The sequence below is a fragment of the Lithobates pipiens genome, unplaced genomic scaffold, assembly GCF_037356315.1.
Source record: "Lithobates pipiens isolate NorthernLeopardFrog02 unplaced genomic scaffold, aLitPip1_a1.2 Scaffold_191, whole genome shotgun sequence".
Classification (NCBI taxonomy): domain Eukaryota; kingdom Metazoa; phylum Chordata; class Amphibia; order Anura; family Ranidae; genus Lithobates; species Lithobates pipiens.
The window spans coordinates 202,293-223,973 of NW_027507766.1; the positions used below are offsets into that span (position 1 = coordinate 202,293).

Consider the following 21,681-nt stretch of genomic DNA (forward strand, 5'->3'; position numbering starts at 1 on the left):
TTTTCCGGACCTCTTCTGGATTACGCTGCAAAAACGTAGACTTCTCCAACCCTTGCTCCGTACCCTGCAAGACGCCCAGATCCCTTACCGCTGGGGTTTCCCATTTAGCCTCACTGCCAAACATCAGGGCAAATCGGCCTCTCTGGGGTATCCTGAAGATCTGCCGACTTTCTGTGAAGATCTGGGCATCCGCCCCCCCCCCCCCCCGGCTCCCCGATTGGGACCTCATCGCTACTCAACCCTCACCTCCTACGCTTTCCCCTTTGGTGCCTTTTCAATAACTTACTGCACTTAGGCTGCTGGTTGGGAGATTCGGGAGAGTGGGTTCCCCCTTGCTCTCACGACTCTCCCCCTAACCCTTTTTTTGGGTTGTTTTTCTTTTTTCTTTATTTTATTCATCTTATTTATATTTTAGTGATTTTGCTCCTGTTCAAGTTTTTACACATTTTACGCTCCTCTATTCCTCCTTAGGACCTGAATGAGGAGACCTGGACTCCTATGCGGCCGCCAGGCCCACGCCTCGTGCGCTGGGTCTGGTGGCCCCCTGGGAATCCGTGCAGTCCCGAATGACTTTTTTACCCGGGGCCGAATATTGCCCTATGTTTGGTCCGATTATGGGCCCATGTTTTCATTGCGATGCCTTTCTAACGTTGTACTAACGTTTTTCTCCCTTCTTTCACTTTCTATCTCCCCCTCTCTTCTCTCCTCTGTCTTCCTTCCGCTGCCTGCAGGGATCGGACACGTAGTGGCGGGGCCCTACGACTGGAATGCGTCTGCTCCTGGCTCCTGGCGGTCCCTCTTGGACGTTGTTACCGGGTAAGATTTATTAGACACAGACCGCTCTCCTACCCCCCCCAGACTTGACTGATGGCTAAGATTCTATCTCTGAATGTTCACGGCCTAAATTCAAACAGGAAACGGCATCTGGCACTAAGGGAGTTTAAACAGTCGGGAGCAGATATTATCTTGGTTCAGGAGACGCACTTTGACAGGGGGGGATCTTTTGCCTTCGCCTCCAGGAGCTTTCCGCTTGCGTATCTATCCTCGGGGTCCCATAAGAGGGCGGGGGTGGCTATCCTGATCCGACAAGGAGCACCCTTTACCTATGTTGATCATTACAGCGATCCCCGGGGGGGCTTCCTGATACTTAAGGGTACGTGGCAATCACGGCCAATCACCCTGTGTGCGCTATACGCCCCTAATGTCCATCAGCATAGCTTCCTCTCCAGGGTTTTTGCACGTCTATTTAAGGATGACCACGGTTATTTGGTGGTGGGAGGAGACTTTAATCTGGCTCACTCGGCCACGGCTGATCGTCAAATTGTCAATTTGCGTATGGCGCTTGCGGACCTGGCGCTTCGCCGTGTTGAGAAAGCCCTGCTGAGGATCAAACAGACATACTATGATAGGGGCAATAAAGCACACTCCCTCCTAGCGCGGAAGCTCAAAGACAAAACCCTTCTCTCTGCTCCACACCAGATAAAAACTAGATCTAATGCAGTTGTTTCCCACCCCAAAGACATAGTTGATACGTTTGCTGGCTTTTATGTGGAGCTCTATAATAGTCCTGACATCCCTAGCAACCCTGTGTCGGTGGAGGTTTCACAGCGTATACAGCAGTACCTGTCCGACAGCGCCATCCCCAAAATTAGAGATTCGGACTTGCTCATTTTGAACATGCCCGTCACGGAGGACGAAGTGGAACGGACCATTAAATCCCTCCCCGCACATAAATCCCCGGGTCCAGACGGTCTGCCCTACGAATACTACAAAGCATTTTCCCCCCTCTTAACTCCGCACATGAGCAGCCTCTTTAACGCTTTTCTACAGAAAACACCCGTCCCCTCAGATATGCAACGTTCCTTCCTTACCTTAATACCCAAGCCAAATAAGGACCCCATCCTTTGCGCGAATTATAGACCCATTGCGTTGTTGAACGCAGACCTAAAAATTTTTTCTAAATTGTTATCTCTGCACCTTAACAAGGTCCTACCCTCTTTGATCCACAAGGACCAAGTGGGCTTTGTCCCCCTCCGCCAAGCAGGGGATAACACCCGGAGGGTGATAGACCTGGTCGACGTGGCGAACAGGGAGGGAATGCCGTCCCTGCTCCTGAGCTTGGACGCAGAAAAAGCATTTGATAGATTGGGTTGGCCCTTCCTGTTCGCCACGCTGACCCACATAGGGATGGAGGGACCTTTTTTGCGGGCCATACAACATCTTTACTCCAACCCGTCTTCTCAAGTGAAGACCCCCTTTGCCACCTCCTCGCCCTTTTCCATCTCCAATGGTACGCGTCAGGGATGCCCGCTGTCACCCCTACTATTCGCCCTCTGTATTGAACCCCTGGCGGCGTCTATTAGGCGGCACCACTTGACAGGACACGGGGCTGTCATGCCGGTGGCATCTCCCATTGGAGGAAGGGATGATGGCCCCAACCCCTTGGCAGCAGGTTCTTTCATGTACAGACCAGGGCGGCTCATCTTCCCTTCTGGAGTCTTGACCTTAGATGGGGGAGTTGCACTTTGGGGGGTCTGAGTGATACCTAGTGCGCTGTACTGGAAGGGCTTGACATTCCCGCATATGTGTCCCCTCCCCCTGGTTGCGCCCCTCGTCCCCCCCTCTGGCTCCCACCTACTCTTTGACGACATTGCCTTCTGCAGCTTTCGGGGACCCTCGATGACTTATTTATTGAGCCTATTGGTGCGAGACTCGGCTTCCCTCCAGGGTGACTCTGGACCCCCCTGGAGGATTTACCCCTTACTGGATGCTCTACACAGCCCCCGATGGCGATGCAGGAGAGACACTAATTGGCGGGCCCCAGGACTGCTGCTCGGGTGAAGTCTCCCGTTGGATGGAGGGATGGTGGCGCCAGCCCCTTGCCTGCCGGATTTTCCATGCACCGACCAGGGCTGCTCCTCTTTCGTCTTGATATGGTGACCATGGAGGGGAGGAGTTGCAATTTATGGGGTCCGGGTGTTTGCTGGTGGGAGTGTGCTAAAGGTCTTGACATTTCCGCATGTTTGTCCCCTCTCCCCTGTTTCCCCCCTCCCTTCCCCCCCTTCCCACCCTTCCCTCCTTTCCCTCCCCCTTTCCCCCCTTCCACTCCCCCTTTCCCCCCTTCTGCTCCCCCTTCCCCCCCCTTCCCTGCCCCTTTTTCCCCCGGGGCGTGGGCGGGGGAGAGGGGGTAAGGAGAGGACAATCTGCCAAAGGGAGAAATGCATTTGTTCGGGGACTGCATGTTCTTTAGGGGTATGGGACGGGGGGTGGTGGATCCCAATCTGTGATGCCTTTTCTGTTGTGACGGGCTCCCTCGTGCTTGCCTATGTTTAGGGCGAGCCGAGGAGACCCCTCAGTGCTGACAGTTATATGCTCTACTGCACATTAACTGTCACATTGATATCACCACTGACAACACACAACTTTTTAACAGCACCAAAATATGAAAAAAGCACTTTACATGTTTCAGAAGTAGTTGCATTAGCAAAAAATAAAGTCCAGTCTTCTTTACACGCTAGCTTTTCTGTATACATTAATCTCTCTGTGTACACCAGCCACTCTATATAGACGAGCCTCTCTGTCTTCTGTATACACGTGCCCGTCATCTATATAAACTAGCCTGCCTTCTTTTTACAATATTCTCGGTGTCCCTGCCTCTCTGCATACACTAGCCTCACTGAATTCCCCAGACTGTCCCCACAAGCCTATCTGTAAAAAAAATAGCCGGTCTTCTGCATACTCTAGCCTCTCTGTGTAACACAGTCTCTCTCTGGATTCCCTAGCCTCCATCTCTGCATACCCAGAACCTTCCTCTGTATAATCTAGCCTATCTGTATACACTAGCCTGTCTTTTGTACAAATTAGCCTCTCTGTAGCCGGTCTTCTGTATACACGAGCCTCACTGTCTACTCTTGGTTGTCTTTTGTATACACTAGCATCTTTTTATACATTAGCTCTCTGTATACCCAAGCCTCTCTGTATACACTAGTCCACCAGTATACACTAGCAAGTCTGCATACACTAGCCTCTCTTTGTAACCCAACTTCTCTCTCTGTATACCTTGACCTCCATCTCTGCATACCCAGTACGTTCTTCTCTATAATCTAGCCTATGTGTATACACTAGCCGGTCTTCTGTAGACATTAGCCTCCCTGTATAAACTAGCTGGTCTACTGTATACACTAGTCCGTCTGTATACACTAGCAAGCTTGCATACACTAGCCTCTCTGTGTAACCACGCCTCCATCTCTGCATACCCAGGACGTTCTTCTCTATAATCTAGCCTATTTGTATACACTAGTCTGTCTTTTGTACACATTAGCCTCTCTGTATAAACTAGCCGGTCCTCTGTATACACTAGCAAGTATGCGTACCCTAGCCTCTCTCTCTGTATACCTTAGCCTCCATCTCTGCATACCCAGGACGTTCTTCTGTATAATCTAGCCTATCTGTATAATGTAGTTATATGCTCTACCTCTGTTTTGGTTATACTATTGTTTTTTGGTTATATGATGTTACTGATTGTCTTTTATTTGCATACCGGTATCAGACGTGACATTTACCACTGCCGGGACTGGGGGGACTAGGATTCGGGGGCTCCCTCTCCGACCTGTCTACCCACCAACCCAAGTAGGACAGCGCTTTAAACCCAGTGTACATCTGGTAAGCGCTATAGCATAATTGTGCTGTTTTAGTATACCCTTCCTGTACTGTTGAGTGCGGACAACCCTTAATTTCCCTCTCCCCCTGGGGTTGAGGTGCCCGGCTTCTTTTTCCCTTTACCTTTCCTTCCATTTGCCCTTCCTTTCTCCCCCTTAGTTCCCGCCATGCATTACCTACCCAAAACCTACCTTGGTTCAACTTTCTTTGCTTTTCTCTGACGTCCCCCTCCCCCTCCCCGAGGAGCGATGGCAGACTCAGTCAAGGTCACCTCTCTAAACGTTAAGGGACTGAAATCCCCTGAAAAATGGTGGATCCTCCTATGAGAACTGAAGACTTCCTGTACTGATGTGGCCTTTATACAAGAAACACATTTTAAAAATACTAGCCTCCCCTTTCTATGGTCGAGATCCTTCCCTAAGGTCTACCACTCTACTAACCCCTCCTCTAAGACCAAGGGAGTCTCCATTCTGATCTCTAGCAGGCTCCCCTGGGTTCTCCAGGATTCTCTGGTGGACCCTGGGGGCCGATATCTTTTTCTTAGGGGCCACATTGGAGAGCGCCTTTTTACATTTGTCACTGTGTACGCTCCCAATGATTACCAAGACACGTTCCTCAGAACTACCCTGCACAGATTATGTGACTTTCGGGAGGGCCAGTTGATATTAGGTGGGGACTTTAATGTCCCCTTTCGCCATCGGTTGACACTTCTGCCTCTTGCTCCTCGCTCCTCATTTCCTCTAGAAAGCGGATTACTAAGTGTTTACTGAATGACCAATTAGTTGATGTCTGGCGTCTGCAACACTCTGGGGAAAGGGACTACTCTTTTTGCTCTTCCCCTCACAAATCATACTTGAGGATAGACTTCTTCTTGATTCCACATGACCAACTGCACTTGGTGAGCTCTTCCTCCATTGGCCATATTACTTGGTCCGACCACGCTCCTGTAGCCCTTACCTACACCCTCTCTAGGAACCCCTCACCTAGGTCTCTATTCTGGCACCTTAATGAGAGCCTCCTCCAGATACCGGAAGTTTTAGCAGATGTAACCAGGGAATTGGACCTTTATTTCCAAGAAAACTAAACGCAGGACTGTGACCCGGGGATAATTTGGGAGGCTCACAAGTCAGTACTCCGCAGGGTACTTATCAGGCACGGGGCGCGCATCAAACGAACACGGAAGGAACAGCTTGCTAATCTGTTTCGTGAACTTGCCTCTGTGGAAGCGAAACATAAACATGCCCCCTCACGGACCTTAAAGATTGAATTGGGGACACTCCGTACCCATATTGCTGACCTACTCCATTATAAAGCGAAAGCGGCACTCCAGTTTTGTCGTAAACTGACGTAGGAGTCAGGGGACAAATGCGGAAAAATCTTAGCCAGGTCGGTAAAGGAGTTGAAATCTGGCTCTTACATACCACAGTTGATAGATGAGAATGGCCAGAGGGCCTCTACCCCAACCCAAATAGCCGAAGTCTTTGAAAAATGTTAGGCCGCGTACACACGCGGGGACTGTCGGCCAACTTTGTCCGCTGAACAGTGTTTCGGCGGACAGTCCGCCCGTGTGTGGGCTTTCAGCGGACAGTTTCAGCGAACAGTCCGCTGAACAAGGTTTTTCGGAAATTCCGAAAAACTGTCCGCTGAAACTTTGTTTCAGCGAACAGTCCCCTCGTGTGTAGGCTTGTTCGTCAAACTAAGTTCCGCGCATGCTCAGAAAGGATTTACACGCCGAAAGTTATAATGCAGTGTATAGGACGTCGTATTTTTCGTCCCATCGTACGTGCCGTTCACGTCATCGCGCACGGTTTCAGCAAACTGTTCGTTCGTCGTGTGTGGCCATGTCCGTCCATGCTAATTTTGAGCGGACTGTTTGCTGAAACTGTTTGACGGACAAAGTTGGGCGAACAGTCCCCGCGTGTGTACGCGGCCTTACTCTGATCTCTACAACCTGCCCGATTCAGGGTCTGGACAGGACAATATAGACAGATATGTAACCGGTTCTGGTCTACCAACCCTCTCATCAGAATCACGGGAGTCCCTCCGGGGTAAATCTGAGTTGGCAACGAAGATCTGGGCCTGTTGGGTTGCATTTAAATATTCCTCTAGTTATGCAGCCATAATGTCTCAACCAGTGTGATGTGTTCATAATTCTTGTTCTTACTATGTCTACTGTACTTTTGCAATTGATTGTCTGAGGGTGGTCTGCCCCCCCCCCCATCCCCTCCTCCCCCCCCCCCTTCTTTCTTTTTTTTTCTCTCTCTTTCTGTTTATTTTCCTTTTTCTTTACTCCCCCTCTATTTCTGTCCACTATATTCCCTCTTTAATAATAGAAGAGGTGGGTGTATTGGTCTATGCCATGGTAACTGACGATATACTGTTGCTGCCCTTGAAAAAAAAAGAATCACGGGAGTACTTGGAGGACCCGATCACACTGGAAGAAGTCCAGACAGCCGTGGGACCTCCGAAGGTGGGTAAGGCTCCGGGCCCTGACGGATATACCGCACAATACTTTAAAACCTTCCTCCCTATTCTCGGCCCACGCTTGGTGAATTTATTTAATACTCTGAGCTCAAATGGGGATTTTCCTGAGGATACCCTTAGAGCCCACATCTCGTTGATACCTAAGGAGGGCAAAGACCCGGGCCTATGTGGGAGCTACAGACCCATTTCCCTCCTAAATTCGGTCCTAAAACTATTCTCTAAAATCCTCGCCACGTGATTGGCACATCACTTGCAGTCCCTTATACATATTGACCAGTTAGGTTTTATTCCCACCAGGGAAGATAGGGACAACACCATTAAGATGCTTACCCTGATCCATAAAGCAAAATTATATATACCCAATCTCATCTGATCTTGGAGGCTAAGAAGAGTCGGGCCTGGTTTGTACCTGGATGGGAGACCACCAGGGAATACCAGTTATTGTAGGCTTCTTTTTATGTTGTTGGCGTTGATTTGTTTTTTTTTTTTTGCTTGTTTCCCAAGGTGACCATCTTGGCATTTGTCAAGAGGGTTGAGAGTGCCCAAAGAGATCGCTTACAGCAGCATCACCCTGAAAAAGCCCTATCTCTTCTCTTCTCTGAGGCTAAGAAGGGTTGGGCCTAGTTAGTACCTGGATGGGAGATGGCGTTGGAATACTAGGTGCCGTATTCTTCTTTTTATGTTGTTGACATTGACCTGTTTTTTTTCGCTTGTATCTCAAGGTGACTATCTTGGCATTTGTCAAGAGGGTTGAGAATGCCCAAAGAGATTGCCTATGGGCACATAACCCTGAAAGCGCCCGATCTCCTCTGATCTCAGAAGCTAAACAGGGTTGGGCCTTGCTAGTACCTGGATTGGAGACCACCTGGGAATACTAGGTGCTGTAGGCTTCTTTTTATGTTGTTGGCCTTGACCTGTTTGTTTTTCACTTGTTTCCCAAGGTGACCATCTTGGCGTTTGTCAGGAGGGTTGAGAGTGCCCAAAGAGATCACCTATGGCCCCATCACCCTGAAAGCGCCCAATCTCGTTTGATCTCGGATGCTAAACAGTGTCAGGCCTGGTTAGTACCTGGATGGGAGACCGCCTGGGAATACCAGGTGCCATAGGCTTCTTTTTTTTTTTTTTTTTTATTTAGTAGTATGCGACATACAATGCAAAGGCAACTTCACAGAATGTGTGATACAAATAGTTACAAACAAACGATCATATTGCATGGATATCAGAGCCAATGGTAAGAAGTCAGAGGAGAATAGCACGTGTACAGCTTTGCGGTCATATCAAGATGAGATTAAAGCTCCATCTCGTTGGGATCCTCTACCTCTTAAAATATTATTGATACTAGCCCACCTACCCTCGAAGAGTTTAGATATCCATAGATAGGGGAAGAGTATTGTGCAGTAGTCAAATGGGGTCGGAACATACCATTTTCTTTTCCCTTTTTTGAGTTAAGAAGGGAAATAGTAGAACTGAAAGGAGGGAGAAGGGGAAAGAGAAGATTGGGGAAGGAAATGGCAGAAAAGGAAAAGAAGGGGTAAGGGGGTGTCGTGGGTAGAGTGGATAGGGTGGGGTCCCCTCCCAGGGAGCAAGAGACGCCCTCGGCTCACCAGCTCATCAGCTGTCCAACGTTTGGAACAGCGATCTCCAATGATCACCATGAGCTTACTATGTCTCGCGGAGGTATTCTTCCGAAAAGCGAAACTGGGTCCAGTAGAACCATCTGTTCCCATGCTCCTCCGTTTTATCCCTCATTGTGGCAGTCAGGTCTTCCATTCATTCAATATCATTTACCCTTGCGAACCACTGGGTCACCATTGGAGCAGATTGCTCTTTCCACTGACTTGGGATGCAGGCCCTAGCTGCATTGAGGAGATGTTTAAGTAAGGACTTATGATAACGCTTTCTCGACATAGGAGTTAGATTGAGAAGAACTGCTGCGGGATCATTGGCTAAGGAAATGTCTGTGAACTTGTGGATGAGTCTCAGGACAGGCTGCCAGAATGTTTGTAATTTAGGGCATTCCCAGAAAATGTGGAGAATGGTGCCAGCCTGTTGCCCACAGCGACAGCAGTGGTCAGATTGACCGGGGAATATTTTGGCCAACACCACCGGTGTACGATACCAGCGTGTGATCAGCTTATATGAGATCTCCTGATATTTACTGCAGAGTGACGACTTATGGGCGAAAAAGAGTTTTCTGTCCTTCTGTGGTTTGGAGAATGTAATTTGTAAGTCCCTTTTCCATTTAGCTAGGAAGGGTGGATCCGTGGAGGATTGTGCGTCTGTCAGGATTTGGTAGGACCTAGAGAGGGAACCACGAATTGGGCCATCATCCAGGCAAAGTTCCTTGAAGGGGTGGACTTGTCTAGAGAAGAAAGAATGGTTAGGTAGTGATCCGAGGAAATGGATTAGCTGTCTAGCTCTCCAGCTATCCAATGCAACAGGTACTTGCTCTAGCAGTATGGTCCCCATGGGAATCAAGCCCGTGGGTCCAAGAAATAGGGCTGCTCTCAGAAGCCCTTTCGGGGCTTGCCTGGTAAAGGCCTGGTCAGACAGGCCCGGAGGGAATCTAGGATGTCCAATAATTGGGGTCATAGGAGAAGGGAAGTTAGTCAGGTGGGAAAGGTGAAAAAAACTATCCATCTCGGCGAGCGAGGGGACAATTAACGGGTGAGTAGTCACACAGGGCTCCAATGGCCTCCCCGCCCAAGGTAGACCAGCCAGTGGAACCCGCGCCATCTCCTGCTCTAGCTTGACCCATAGCTTCAGTTCCCTATGCCGGTGTCTTATCACATATGGTCCCCCATCGCATAGTGTCCGCTGTGTACTGCTCATGCGCAGTACACAGCAACACAGATTCCGAAAATTGCCGAGCATGAACGGCGCCTGCGCACTGAGTCCAGGTTCTATCCCCACTATCCAAGTGGACATAGAGTAAGAATATAAAAGAGCCGAGCGCAGCGAGGCCGAGCCCGAAGCGTGGCGAGCGAAGTTCACCTGCGAGGGGCCCTCTAATTTTCACAACCCTTTGTCCGCTTGGATGGTGGGGCTACCACCTCCACTCACCGCGCAAGCGCCGTCCAGCTTCGGAGATTTTCCGAAGCTTCGTCTGCTCCGTACTGCGCATGCGCAGTACGGCGCGGACACTATATCATGGCCGGACAGTATATGGCAGAACACCAGCACCAGTCAACCACCGGTGTCATGTGCGTCGCTGTGTAATATAGAGCAGGGTCCGGGAAGCCAAAACCTCCCCGCAATTTCGGTCGCAATAGCATTGCCCTACCAATACGTCAGAGGAACTTGATAAAGATTGAGCGAACCGCATGAAAGAAAGTCTGGGGTATTTTGATAGGTAAGGCTTGTAGTAGATACAGAAGTCGTGGCATCGCGTTCATCTTCAACACATTACAGCGTCCGAACCATGACAGAGCTAGTGGGTCCCAACTTTTTTTTTTTTTCAAATAACTTTTTATTAGTATAAAGTGAAACATTACACGTCAGACACTTCAGTACAGCATTGGGGGAGCGAAAGAAAGAGAAAAGAAAAATTACAGGGGAGAACATACCATAAGAGCATATTGGCCTACATAATATAGCCACCTGGAGCAGGTACAAGCCCGGCCAGGTAGAGCTATTCACAGACAGCATGTTCTGCAACACATGTAAGTCAGGGATAAAGTCCAACCAATAATAAACCAGTCCTCAAAACTCAACAGCCAGTCAAGAGTGGCAATCCGAGGATACAGGTGTCGACTAATAGTGTAAGATACTTGTAGTACACATTAACCCAATCAAACACCCCCCCCCTCGGGGGGGTTTGGAAGAAAGATATAAATAAGAGAAAGGAAGAAGGGAAAAAGAGAAAAAAGAGAAGAAAGGGATACCAAAGGGTAGAAAGAAAGGTAGAGAGGAAAAGGAGGGAGTAGGGGTGGGTAGTCATCCGAAAACTTCCGCTTGCCTGTCAGGGTCGATCGCCCTTAAGATTCCAGGGATTCCAGACTACATCATGCGCTTCCAGCCGGTCCTGTATCCTGGCGGTCATCCTCTCCATAAGCTCCACGTCTCTAATGCGAGCGTATAATGCGTCCGGGGTAGGGGGGGTGCGTTTTTTTCCAATGGAGTGCAACAAGACACCTCGCTGCGGTCAAGATATGGCGGGATAATTTCTGTAGGGATTTGGACAGTTTGGGGAAAGGGACTCCCAGTAAAAAGTGCTTTGGGTTCAGGTCCAGGGATTGGTCCAGGACACAGGCCAAGAGCGTACGGACTTCCGTCCAGAAAGGGACTATACGAGGGCATTGCCAGTATATATGCAAGAGGGTGCCCTTATGCCCCACACAGCGCCAGCACCGGTCTGTTGTAGAAGGATAAATAGCGTGCAGGACATCCGGGGTCATGTACCAGAAGAACAATATTTTGTATGCATTCTCCCGGTAGAGCGTACACATGGAGCTCTTAGATGCCTGTGACCAAATCACCCGCCATTGCTCCTCCGTGAACACTTCACCCAGAGCCTCCTCCCATTTAAGCATATATGCATGTTTGCCGTTAAGACCCATAGGAAAGGCGTTAATTATTTTATAAATATCCGAGATCATCCCCCTCTGTGCCGTACCTGCTGAGACAACTATTTCAAACAAGGTAGGCAGGGAGAAACGGAGGTCTGATGAGATGGTCTGGGCAAAGTGACGGATTTGTAAGTAACTATAGAAGCTCTGCCGGGGGAGGTCAAACCGGGATTGGAGTTCAGTGTAAGTCAGTAGTCTCCTAGATCTGGGGTCCACCAGAGATCTCAGATGGAAGAGGTTCCGGGAGGACCAGGGGTGTTGCATCTGGCGAGATAGGCTATCTGGCACTCGAGGGTTGGATATAAAAGAGGTCAGGAGCGATTTAGCCGAGGTCAGGGCAAACGCCTTGGAAGACCTACGCCATAGGTTCTGCAGGTGGGACATGGGGCCCAACAATTGGGACTGGGGAACCACTGCCGCCGCACTCTAGAGCATACTATTAGGGTATATAGGGGCCAACCACTGGGATTCAATTTCCGACCAGCGATTGTGAGGCCACTAGGTAGTCCAAGAAGCGACCGCGCAGAGTTGGGCAGCCTGATAGTACCTGACTAGATCCGGGAACGCTAAACCCCCCATCCGATCGGGAGACGGTCATGACCGAGCGAGGTATCCTGTGCCTTTTATAGTTCCATGCGAATCGAAGTATGTCCCTTTGCAATTTTTTCAGGTGGGAGGAGGGGACTGGAATGGGGAGGGTCTGAAAAAGATAAAGGAGTTTCGGGAGGATAGCCATCTTCACAGAGGCTATTCTACCAAGCAGAGAGATTTGGTGTTTCCGCCACTGTAGCAACAGACGCCTAATATCTCCATAAAGGGATGGGTAGTTTGCCTGATAGAGGGAGGTATAGGTTGGGGTGATGTTTACCCCCAGGTATCGAAGGGAGGTGGACCCCCAGTGGTAGGGAAAGTTGGATCGTAGATGTTCCACCTCCAACGGTGGAATGTTAATCGGGAGGGCTTCGGACTTCGACGCATTAAGTTTGTAGCCCGATAGCGCACTGTAACGGTCTAACTCCATATGCAAGTTGGGCAGGGATATCCTGGGTTGGGTAAGAGTAAGAATTACGTCGTCCGCAAATAGCGAAATCTTAAACTCCTGGCCTCGCACCGGAACCCCTCTTATAGCCTGGTTCCGCCTAATAGACGCCGCCAGGGGTTCAATACAGAGGGCGAATAGTAGGGGTGACAGCGGGCATCCCTGACGCGTACCATTGGAGATGGAAAAGGGCGAGGAGGTGGCAAAGGGGGTCTTCACTTGAGAAGACGGGTTGGAGTAAAGATGTTGTATGGCCCGCAAAAAAGGTCCCTCCATCCCTATGTGGGTCAGCGTGGCGAACAGGAAGGGCCAACCCAATCTATCAAATGCTTTTTCTGCGTCCAAGCTCAGGAGCAGGGACGGCATTCCCTCCCTGTTCGCCACGTCGACCAGGTCTATCACCCTCCGGGTGTTATCCCCTGCTTGGCGGAGGGGGACAAAGCCCACTTGGTCCTTGTGGATCAAAGAGGGTAGGACCTTGTTAAGGTGCAGAGATAACAATTTAGAAAAAATTTTTAGGTCTGCGTTCAACAACGCAATGGGTCTATAATTCGCGCAAAGGATGGGGTCCTTATTTGGCTTGGGTATTAAGGTAAGGAAGGAACGTTGCATATCTGAGGGGACGGGTGTTTTCTGTAGAAAAGCGTTAAAGAGGCTGCTCATGTGCGGAGTTAAGAGGGGGGAAAATGCTTTGTAGTATTCGTAGGGCAGACCGTCTGGACCCGGGGATTTATGTGCGGGGAGGGATTTAATGGTCCGTTCCACTTCGTCCTCCGTGACGGGCATGTTCAAAATGAGCAAGTCCGAATCTCTAATTTTGGGGATGGCGCTGTCGGACAGGTACTGCTGTATACGCTGTGAAACCTCCACCGACACAGGGTTGCTAGGGATGTCAGGACTATTATAGAGCTCCACATAAAAGCCAGCAAACGTATCAACTATGTCTTTGGGGTGGGAAACAACTGCATTAGATCTAGTTTTTATCTGGTGTGGAGCAGAGAGAAGGGTTTTGTCTTTGAGCTTCCGCGCTAGGAGGGAGTGTGCTTTATTGCCCCTATCATAGTATGTCTGTTTGATCCTCAGCAGGGCTTTCTCAACACGGCGAAGCGCCAGGTCCGCAAGCGCCATACGCAAATTGACAATTTGACGATCAGCCGTGGCCGAGTGAGCCAGATTAAAGTCTCCTCCCACCACCAAATAACCGTGGTCATCCTTAAATAGACGTGCAAAAACCCTGGAGAGGAAGCTATGCTGATGGACATTAGGGGCGTATAGCGCACACAGGGTGATTGGCCGTGATTGCCACGTACCCTTAAGTATCAGGAAGCCCCCCCGGGGATCGCTGTAATGATCAACATAGGTAAAGGGTGCTCCTTGTCGGATCAGGATAGCCACCCCCGCCCTCTTATGGGACCCCGAGGATAGATACGCAAGCGGAAAGCTCCTGGAGGCGAAGGCAAAAGATCCCCCCCTGTCAAAGTGCGTCTCCTGAACCAAGATAATATCTGCTCCCGACTGTTTAAACTCCCTTAGTGCCAGATGCCGTTTCCTGTTTGAATTTAGGCCGTGAACATTCAGAGATAGAATCTTAGCCATCAGTCAAGTCTGGGGGGGGTAGGAGAGCGGTCTGTGTCTAATAAATCTTACCCGGTAACAACGTCCAAGAGGGACCGCCAGGAGCCAGGAGCAGACGCATTCCAGTCGTAGGGCCCCGCCACTACGTGTCCGATCCCTGCAGGCAGCGGAAGGAAGACAGAGGAGAGAAGAGAGGGGGAGATAGAAAGTGAAAGAAGGGAGAAAAACGTTAGTACAACGTTAGAAAGGCATCGCAATGAAAACATGGGCCCATAATCGGACCAAACATAGGGCAATATTCGGCCCCGGGTAAAAAAGTCATTCGGGACTGCACGGATTCCCAGGGGGCCACCAGACCCAGCGCACGAGGCGTGGGCCTGGCGGCCGCATAGGAGTCCAGGTCTCCTCATTCAGGTCCTAAGGAGGAATAGAGGAGCGTAAAATGTGTAAAAACTTGAACAGGAGCAAAATCACTAAAATATAAATAAGATGAATAAAATAAAGAAAAAAGAAAAACAACCCAAAAAAAGGGTTAGGGGGAGAGTCGTGAGAGCAAGGGGGAACCCACTCTCCCGAATCTCCCAACCAGCAGCCTAAGTGCAGTAAGTTATTGAAAAGGCACCAAAGGGGAAAGCGTAGGAGGTGAGGGTTGAGTAGCGATGAGGTCCCAATCGGGGAGCCGGGGGGGGGGGGGGGCGGATGCCCAGATCTTCACAGAAAGTCGGCAGATCTTCAGGATACCGCAGAGAGGCCGATTTGCCCTGATGTTTGGCAGTGAGGCTAAATGGGAAACCCCAGCGGTAAGGGATCTGGGCGTCTTGCAGGGTACGGAGCAAGGGTTGGAGAAGTCTACGTTTTTGCAGCGTAATCCAGAAGAGGTCCGGAAAAAGTTGCACTGGGTGGTTCCGGAAAGACACCTCACGGGCTAAATGGGCTTGTCGCAGGATATCCTCCTTAAGGTGGAACGAGTTGACTCTGCAAATAAAGTCCCTGGGGCCAGAAGTAGCATTTTTGGGGCGTAGGGCCCTATGAGCTCTATCCATCTCAATAAATTTAGTGGGGGGTTCTCCGAGGAGAGTGTTGAATAGTTCCTGCAAGATAATCTGAGCGTCCTCCGGGCCCTCCGACTCCGGAACCCCTCGCACTCTGATGTTGTGCCGGCGCCCCCTGTTGTCCAAGTCCTCCACATGGCGCTGCATATCTCTCAGGAGCAGATGGTGTTCAGCCCCTTGCGTTTGGATTTTGTGGACCGCAATTTTGGCCTCTTGTATCTCCTCTTCAGCCATCTCCACCCTGTCCGCAAGGTGCTTAAGGCCAGAGTGGAGCATTTGTATTTCCGCCCGACACGTGGATTTGACATCTTCAATCAATTGTTTAAAATCCTCTTTGGTAGGGATCGCTTGTAAGTATAATTGCCACTGAGGGTGCAGTGGTGTTGTGGTCATGTCTCCCGGGTTGTCCCGGTCTATGCGATGACGTGGCGACAGTGGCCTAGGGTCCACGGGTCCAGCAGTGCGAGAGGCGGGGGCATGCTCAGGGGGAGAATCCCAGACCCCCGGCCACTCTGAAGTATGAGCCAAGGGAGGTGGCTGGTGTCGTCCCCTGGTATCCTGGGGTGGAAGGGCTACGGGTCCCCCTGGGTAAGCCGACACCCCTGGTCGTCCCCCGTGACCGCGTGGGGGGAAGGGGTTCCCCGAGGTGCCCAGCCTCTGAGACTTAGGTGGGGGCGACCCCGAGTCAGGATTCAGCAGGGGTCCGTCCATTCCCCCGGGCCCCCGGTACGCCCAGGACAGGGGCTCCTCAGGGGGGGGAGGGCAGGGAAGTCCTCAGCCGCAAAAGAAAGGGGGGACCCCTCGGACACAGCACTGGAGTCTGGGGGCGTCCGGAGCATCCTGGGCAAGGCCAAAGAGCACTGAGTGTCCGGAGGAGGGGGGGACCTACTGCCAGAGGGCCCCAGGCCTAGTCCACCCCCCTCCCCGATCCGTCCAGTCCCGCACAGGAACTCCCCTCCGGCGTCCAGAGCTGCAGGAGTGCGGAGGGGGGACTGCGGTGCCGAGCAGCACAGGGATAGAGAGGGTCCCAGGGGGGGCCTAGTCTTGTGTCCTGGCGGCGGCGTGGGCGGTGTGGTAGGCCGCAGGTCTAGCTGGACGGCCTCAGAGGCGGGCGGGACCGGGGATCGACTCACCGCACCGGAGGCCTCCAGGCCCGGGGATGTCAGCCGCGGTGTCCCTCGATCCCCCGGTCCGTGCTGGAGGTTCGGATGGGCCCTGCGGGCCGGAGAAGGAGCCCGCGCCATTTTGGGAGGTCCGTCGGTCGGGAGCTCCGTCGTGGAGAAGAAGGACCGTGGCTGTGCCCAACGAGGCTGCGGGAGGTCCCCTGGAGCTGGAGGACCGTGTGGCCCTAGATTTCCCCATCGGATGGGGCTGGATTTTCCCCGTAGGTGCGGTGTAGCAGAGGCTGGAGGGAGAGCAGGAGATTTAGGCTGCCATCCGGGTCGACTTCCGGTCACGCCCCCCTGGGTCCCAACTTTTAATAACTAGACCACGCTTTACTCCACGCCGTCGGCAGCGGTACGGGTGAACGAGTGATGCTCGGACTCTTTCCCCATCACTAATGGGACGAGGCAGGGGTGCCCTCTGTCTCCCCTAATTTTTATTCTGACACTGGAACCACTTATGTGTCACGTTCGGAATGACCCGAATATTACTGGCATAGCCAAACCCTCGGCACACCACAAAATTGCGGCGTACGCTGACGATCTAATTTTTTCCGTCTCCAATCCACACATTTTGCTTCCCAATATACTTGCGTCTCTACGGCGATACGGCAGCCTATCAAACTATAAAATCAATTGCGCCAAGTCGGCTGTATTGAATATATCGGTCCCGGATGGTGAGGCCAAGAGGCTCCGCTCCGCTTTTCCATTCTACTGGGCTGAAAAATCTATACTTTACCTGGGCTTTGACATCGCAGCGGATTTAGCGCAATTGTACCCGCTTAATTTTGTCCCTCTCCTGGATAGACTGAAATCTGATTTGGGAAACTGGCATGCTTTAACGGTTCGGGCGATGTAATGCATTCAAAATGACGGCCCTCCCGCGGATCTTATACATGTTCCAGACATTACCGATCCGGTTACCCCCAATTTTTTTCAGACAACTGCAGGTGCTGCTCCGGGACCCAGAGCCCGTTTGCAATTGCTTGCCAGACCAAAGGACAAGGGGGGTCTCCCAGATCTCAGACAATACTACTGCTAGCGAGAGTCGTTGATTGGCATTGTAATGGCCCACACAAGCAGTGGGTGGAGATGGAGATTGAGGATGGATCCATTCCCCTATTGACCTCCCCGTGGCTCCTGTCCTCCCTACCAAAAGACCTCAGAGGTCACCCCGTAGTGGGAGCTACGTTGGCTGTTGTGCGGAGGTTGTTCCGCTGCACACACATTGCTCCCCTGCCATCACCAATGACTCCGGTTATAGGTAATCCAGACTTCCCACCGGGATTTACCAACAAGAAACTGCGACAGTTGACAGTGGTGGGGAAACAGCGTCTGGGAGAGGTTTGGCACCCGGGAGGGCTCCCGACCACGCAAACTGTCGCCGAGCTTTCTGACCCTCAGCTTGACTTGTTTAGTGCTTATCAACTTCGTCACTTTCTTCTGCCCATACAAAGGGCCCCCTACACTCCTAGAGACCTGACACCCTATGAATCCATCTGTCACAAAAGGGAACCTGTGCGACACACCCTCTCCCTCCTGTACAACCTATTGAGTAGTCAGGAGGAGGAGTCGACCCCCACCATTTATCCACAAATGGGAGAGGGACTTAGGCATCACATTTACCTCACAACAGATAGGGAAGATCCTGACCTTAGTACATAAAGCTTCCATCGCAAACCAATATCAAGAATCAGGATACAAGATAGTCTCACGCTGGTATAGAGTCCCATACCTTCTGAATAAAATGGATAGATCGATCCCGGATGTTTGTTGGAGGTGAAATTCAGATATGGGGACCATGGGACACCTTTTCTGGGCATGCCCGGCCTTGAGGAACTTTTGGGTTCCCAGCAGCGTGCCTTCTACACTTGACCGAACAGCCTGTTCGAAAATACAAAAAAACCCTCACGATGCAACTCCTGAATGCCGCCCGGGCCTGCATTCCCGCACTGTGGAGGCAGCCTCAGCCCCCATCCAAGGTGCTGTGGTATTCCAAAGTCAATCATATTCTCCGGATGGAAGAATTGACCGCCACCCTTCACAACACTGAAGAGGCATTTAGTGTTACATGGAGGCCCTGGAGGTATTTTACTGGTACTCGAGACTACATTCGGGAGGTGAGCAGTGCCTCTGTCCCAGAAAACGACTGAACATCTAACGATTACCTACGTAGGCCATGTTTGCTCTGGGTGGCATTCCCCCCCTCCCTTTTTGTCTTTATTTTTCTTTTTTTCCCCGCCGCCATCCCCCCACCTCCTCTCTATCCGTCTTTGCACTCTCTTCTTCCCCCGTCCTCCCTTTTGACTATGCCTTGTCTCCTTACTAGCCTTCGGGACCCAGAAGAACCCCAGGGTTCTGGACATGACCGGCTCATATTTTACTCTGGTTCACGTAGGTCATGATAAGCTGGCTCGCTGTGGTCCCAATTGTTCTCCATGATTACATTTGTCTGAACGGAGCTGCACTACTCCGTTACTCAGTACTTCTGTACTACATGTTGGAGGTGGGGTTTCTCTCTTTTCTGCATGAAACTGTAGGACTCCCCTCTGAGAACCCAGAGTTATTTGGCTGCCTATTTTTTGTTACCATGTAATTGTGACCCTGGGTCATGCTGTATGGTTGACTGTTATATTTATGTTCTACTTAACAAAAGAATAATAAAATTAAAAAACAATAAGTCAATGCCAACAACTTAAAATGAAAGCCTATGGCATCGAGAAATCCCAGGCGGTCTCCCATCCAGGTACTAACCAGGTCCCAACCCTGCTTAGCCTCTGAGATCAAAGGCACACTCAACCCTCTTGACAAACGCCAAGATGGTCACCTTGGGAAACAAACAAAAAAAAACAAGTCAACGCCAACAACATAAAAAGAAGCCTGCGGCATTTGGAAAACCCAGGCGGTCTCCCATCCAGGTACAAACCAGGCCCAACCCTGCTTAGCCTCTGAGACCAAACGAGATTGGGCGCTTTCAGGGTGTTGTGCCCAAATGGCAAATTCTTTGTGCACTCTCAACCCTCTTGACAAATGCCAAGATGGTCACCTTGGGAAACAAGGGAGAAAAAACAGGTCAACGCCGACAACATAATGAAAAGCCTACGGCACCTGGTATTCCCAAGCTGTCTCCCATCCAGGTACTAACCAGGCCCATTGCTGCTTAGCCTCCGAGATCAGATGAGATTGCGCTCTTTCAGGGTGATTTGGCCGTAGGCACTCCTTTTGGGCACTCTGAAGCCTCTTGACAAAGGCCGAGATGGTCACCTTGGGAAACAAGCTAAAAAAAACAGGTCAAAGCCAACAACATATCAACTTCGTCACTTTCTTCTGGCCATACAAAGGGCCCCCTACACTCCTAGAGTCCTGACGCCCTATGAATCCATCTGTCACAAAAGGGAACCTGTGCGACACACCCTCTCCCTCCTGTACAACCTATTGAGTAGTCAGGAGGAGGAGTCGACCCCCACCATTTATCCACAAATGGGAGAGGGACTTAGGCATCATATTTACCCCACAACAGATAGGGAAGATCCTGACCTTAGTACATAAAGCTTCCATCGCAAACCAATATCAAGAATAAGGATACAAGATAGTCTCACGCTGGTATAGAGTCCCATACCTTCTGAATAAAATGAATAGATCGATCCCGGATGTTTGTTGGAGGTGCAATTCAGATACGGGGACCATGGGACACCTTTTCTGGGCATACCCGGCCTTGAGGAACTTTTGGGTTCCCAGCAGCGTGCCTTCTACACTTGACCGAACAGCCTGTTCGAAAATAAAAAAAAACCCTCACGATGCAACTCCTGAACGCCGCCCGGGCTTGCATTCCCACACTGTGGAGGCAGCCTCAGCCCCCATCCAAGGTGCTGTGGTATTCCAAGTCAATCATATTCTCCGGAAGGAAGAATTTTTTTTTTTATAATTCTTTATTTTTGAGATTTTCCAAAATTTACAGACAACTATAATACATATATAAACCATTTCACATAATAATAAATACAGCATCATTTCTTATAAAGGTTGTCTTCCTTTTCCCTCCCTCCCCCCCCCTTCCCTCCCCTCTCTCACTCGATCCTACTCCATGGGATTCCTTTTAGCTAACATTCCACCATCTTCAAATAATTTTCAGTTTTACCATATAGTACCCAGAGACGCCATTTATTCTGGTACCTCTCCTCCATATTATCCAGTTTGTACATTGACTCTTCAATAATTCGTGTCCTTTCTAATCTTTCTGCCCACTCCCTCATCGAGGGAGGATCAGATCTTTTCCATCTTAGCGGTATCAATGATTTAGCAGCGTTTAATAGACAGGGGATCAAGGAATACCCATACTCCCTCTCTCCTTTTTCTATATCATGAAATGGGCATACCCATGGATCCCTCCTAATCCTTTCCCCTGTTATTTCAAAAATTGTTTCTATTACTTTATCCCAAAATGTCTGTATCTTAGGGCACAGCCACCATATATGAGCAAATGACCCCTCCCCCAAGCAGCCTCTCCAGCATGACCGGGGGGTCGCACTACATATTTTATTTCCTTGTTGTGGGGTTATGTACCATCTTGTTAAAAGTTTATATGACATCTCTCGTGTTTGTGAGTCTACGGCAACCGAATAGGTTCGTCTAATTATCCTATTTCTATGATAATCGTTACTTAAGGACCCGCTTTCACTTTCCCATTTTTCTAGGTAGGGGGGGTAGTTTTGCTCTATTCTTTCTATTAGGATTTTATAAAGTTTTGAAATCCTTTTTTCAAGGCACTGACGGTTCACTAATAGCTTCTCCAGTGGTCTAAATTGTTCCTTACCCCGTAATGGCTGTGGTAGAGACTGAATGAAATAATATAATTGATAATATCTCCATTTATCTAATGGTTTGTGACCCCATTTCCCTATAATTTCCTCATACGTGCACATCCTATTTCCTTCCATCACCTCCTGTAGTTTAATGTTGTCTTTCTTAACCCATCTACTATAATATAAATATTCCTCTTGACCTGGGATAAAAAATTTAGTGTCCAATAGTGGCATTAATGGTGAGTTGTGCTCCCAGTTATGTCTCTTATTTATTGTGTCCCATATCTGAAGTAAGTTTTTTGTCAGTGTGTTTGTGCTATGGCCTAATTCTCTATGTTT

General features: G+C 50.2%; 3 pseudogenes; 2 read left to right on the forward strand and 1 right to left on the reverse strand.

The window, feature by feature from the left end:
- Positions 1-7,914: 7,914 nt before the first annotated feature.
- LOC144000231 (5S ribosomal RNA) lies at positions 7,915-8,033 on the forward strand (annotated as a pseudogene).
- A 100-nt stretch (positions 8,034-8,133) lies between these two features.
- On the forward strand, positions 8,134-8,252 carry LOC144000217 (5S ribosomal RNA; annotated as a pseudogene).
- An 11,384-nt stretch (positions 8,253-19,636) lies between these two features.
- On the reverse strand, positions 19,637-19,755 carry LOC144000248 (5S ribosomal RNA; annotated as a pseudogene).
- Positions 19,756-21,681: the final 1,926 nt, after the last annotated feature.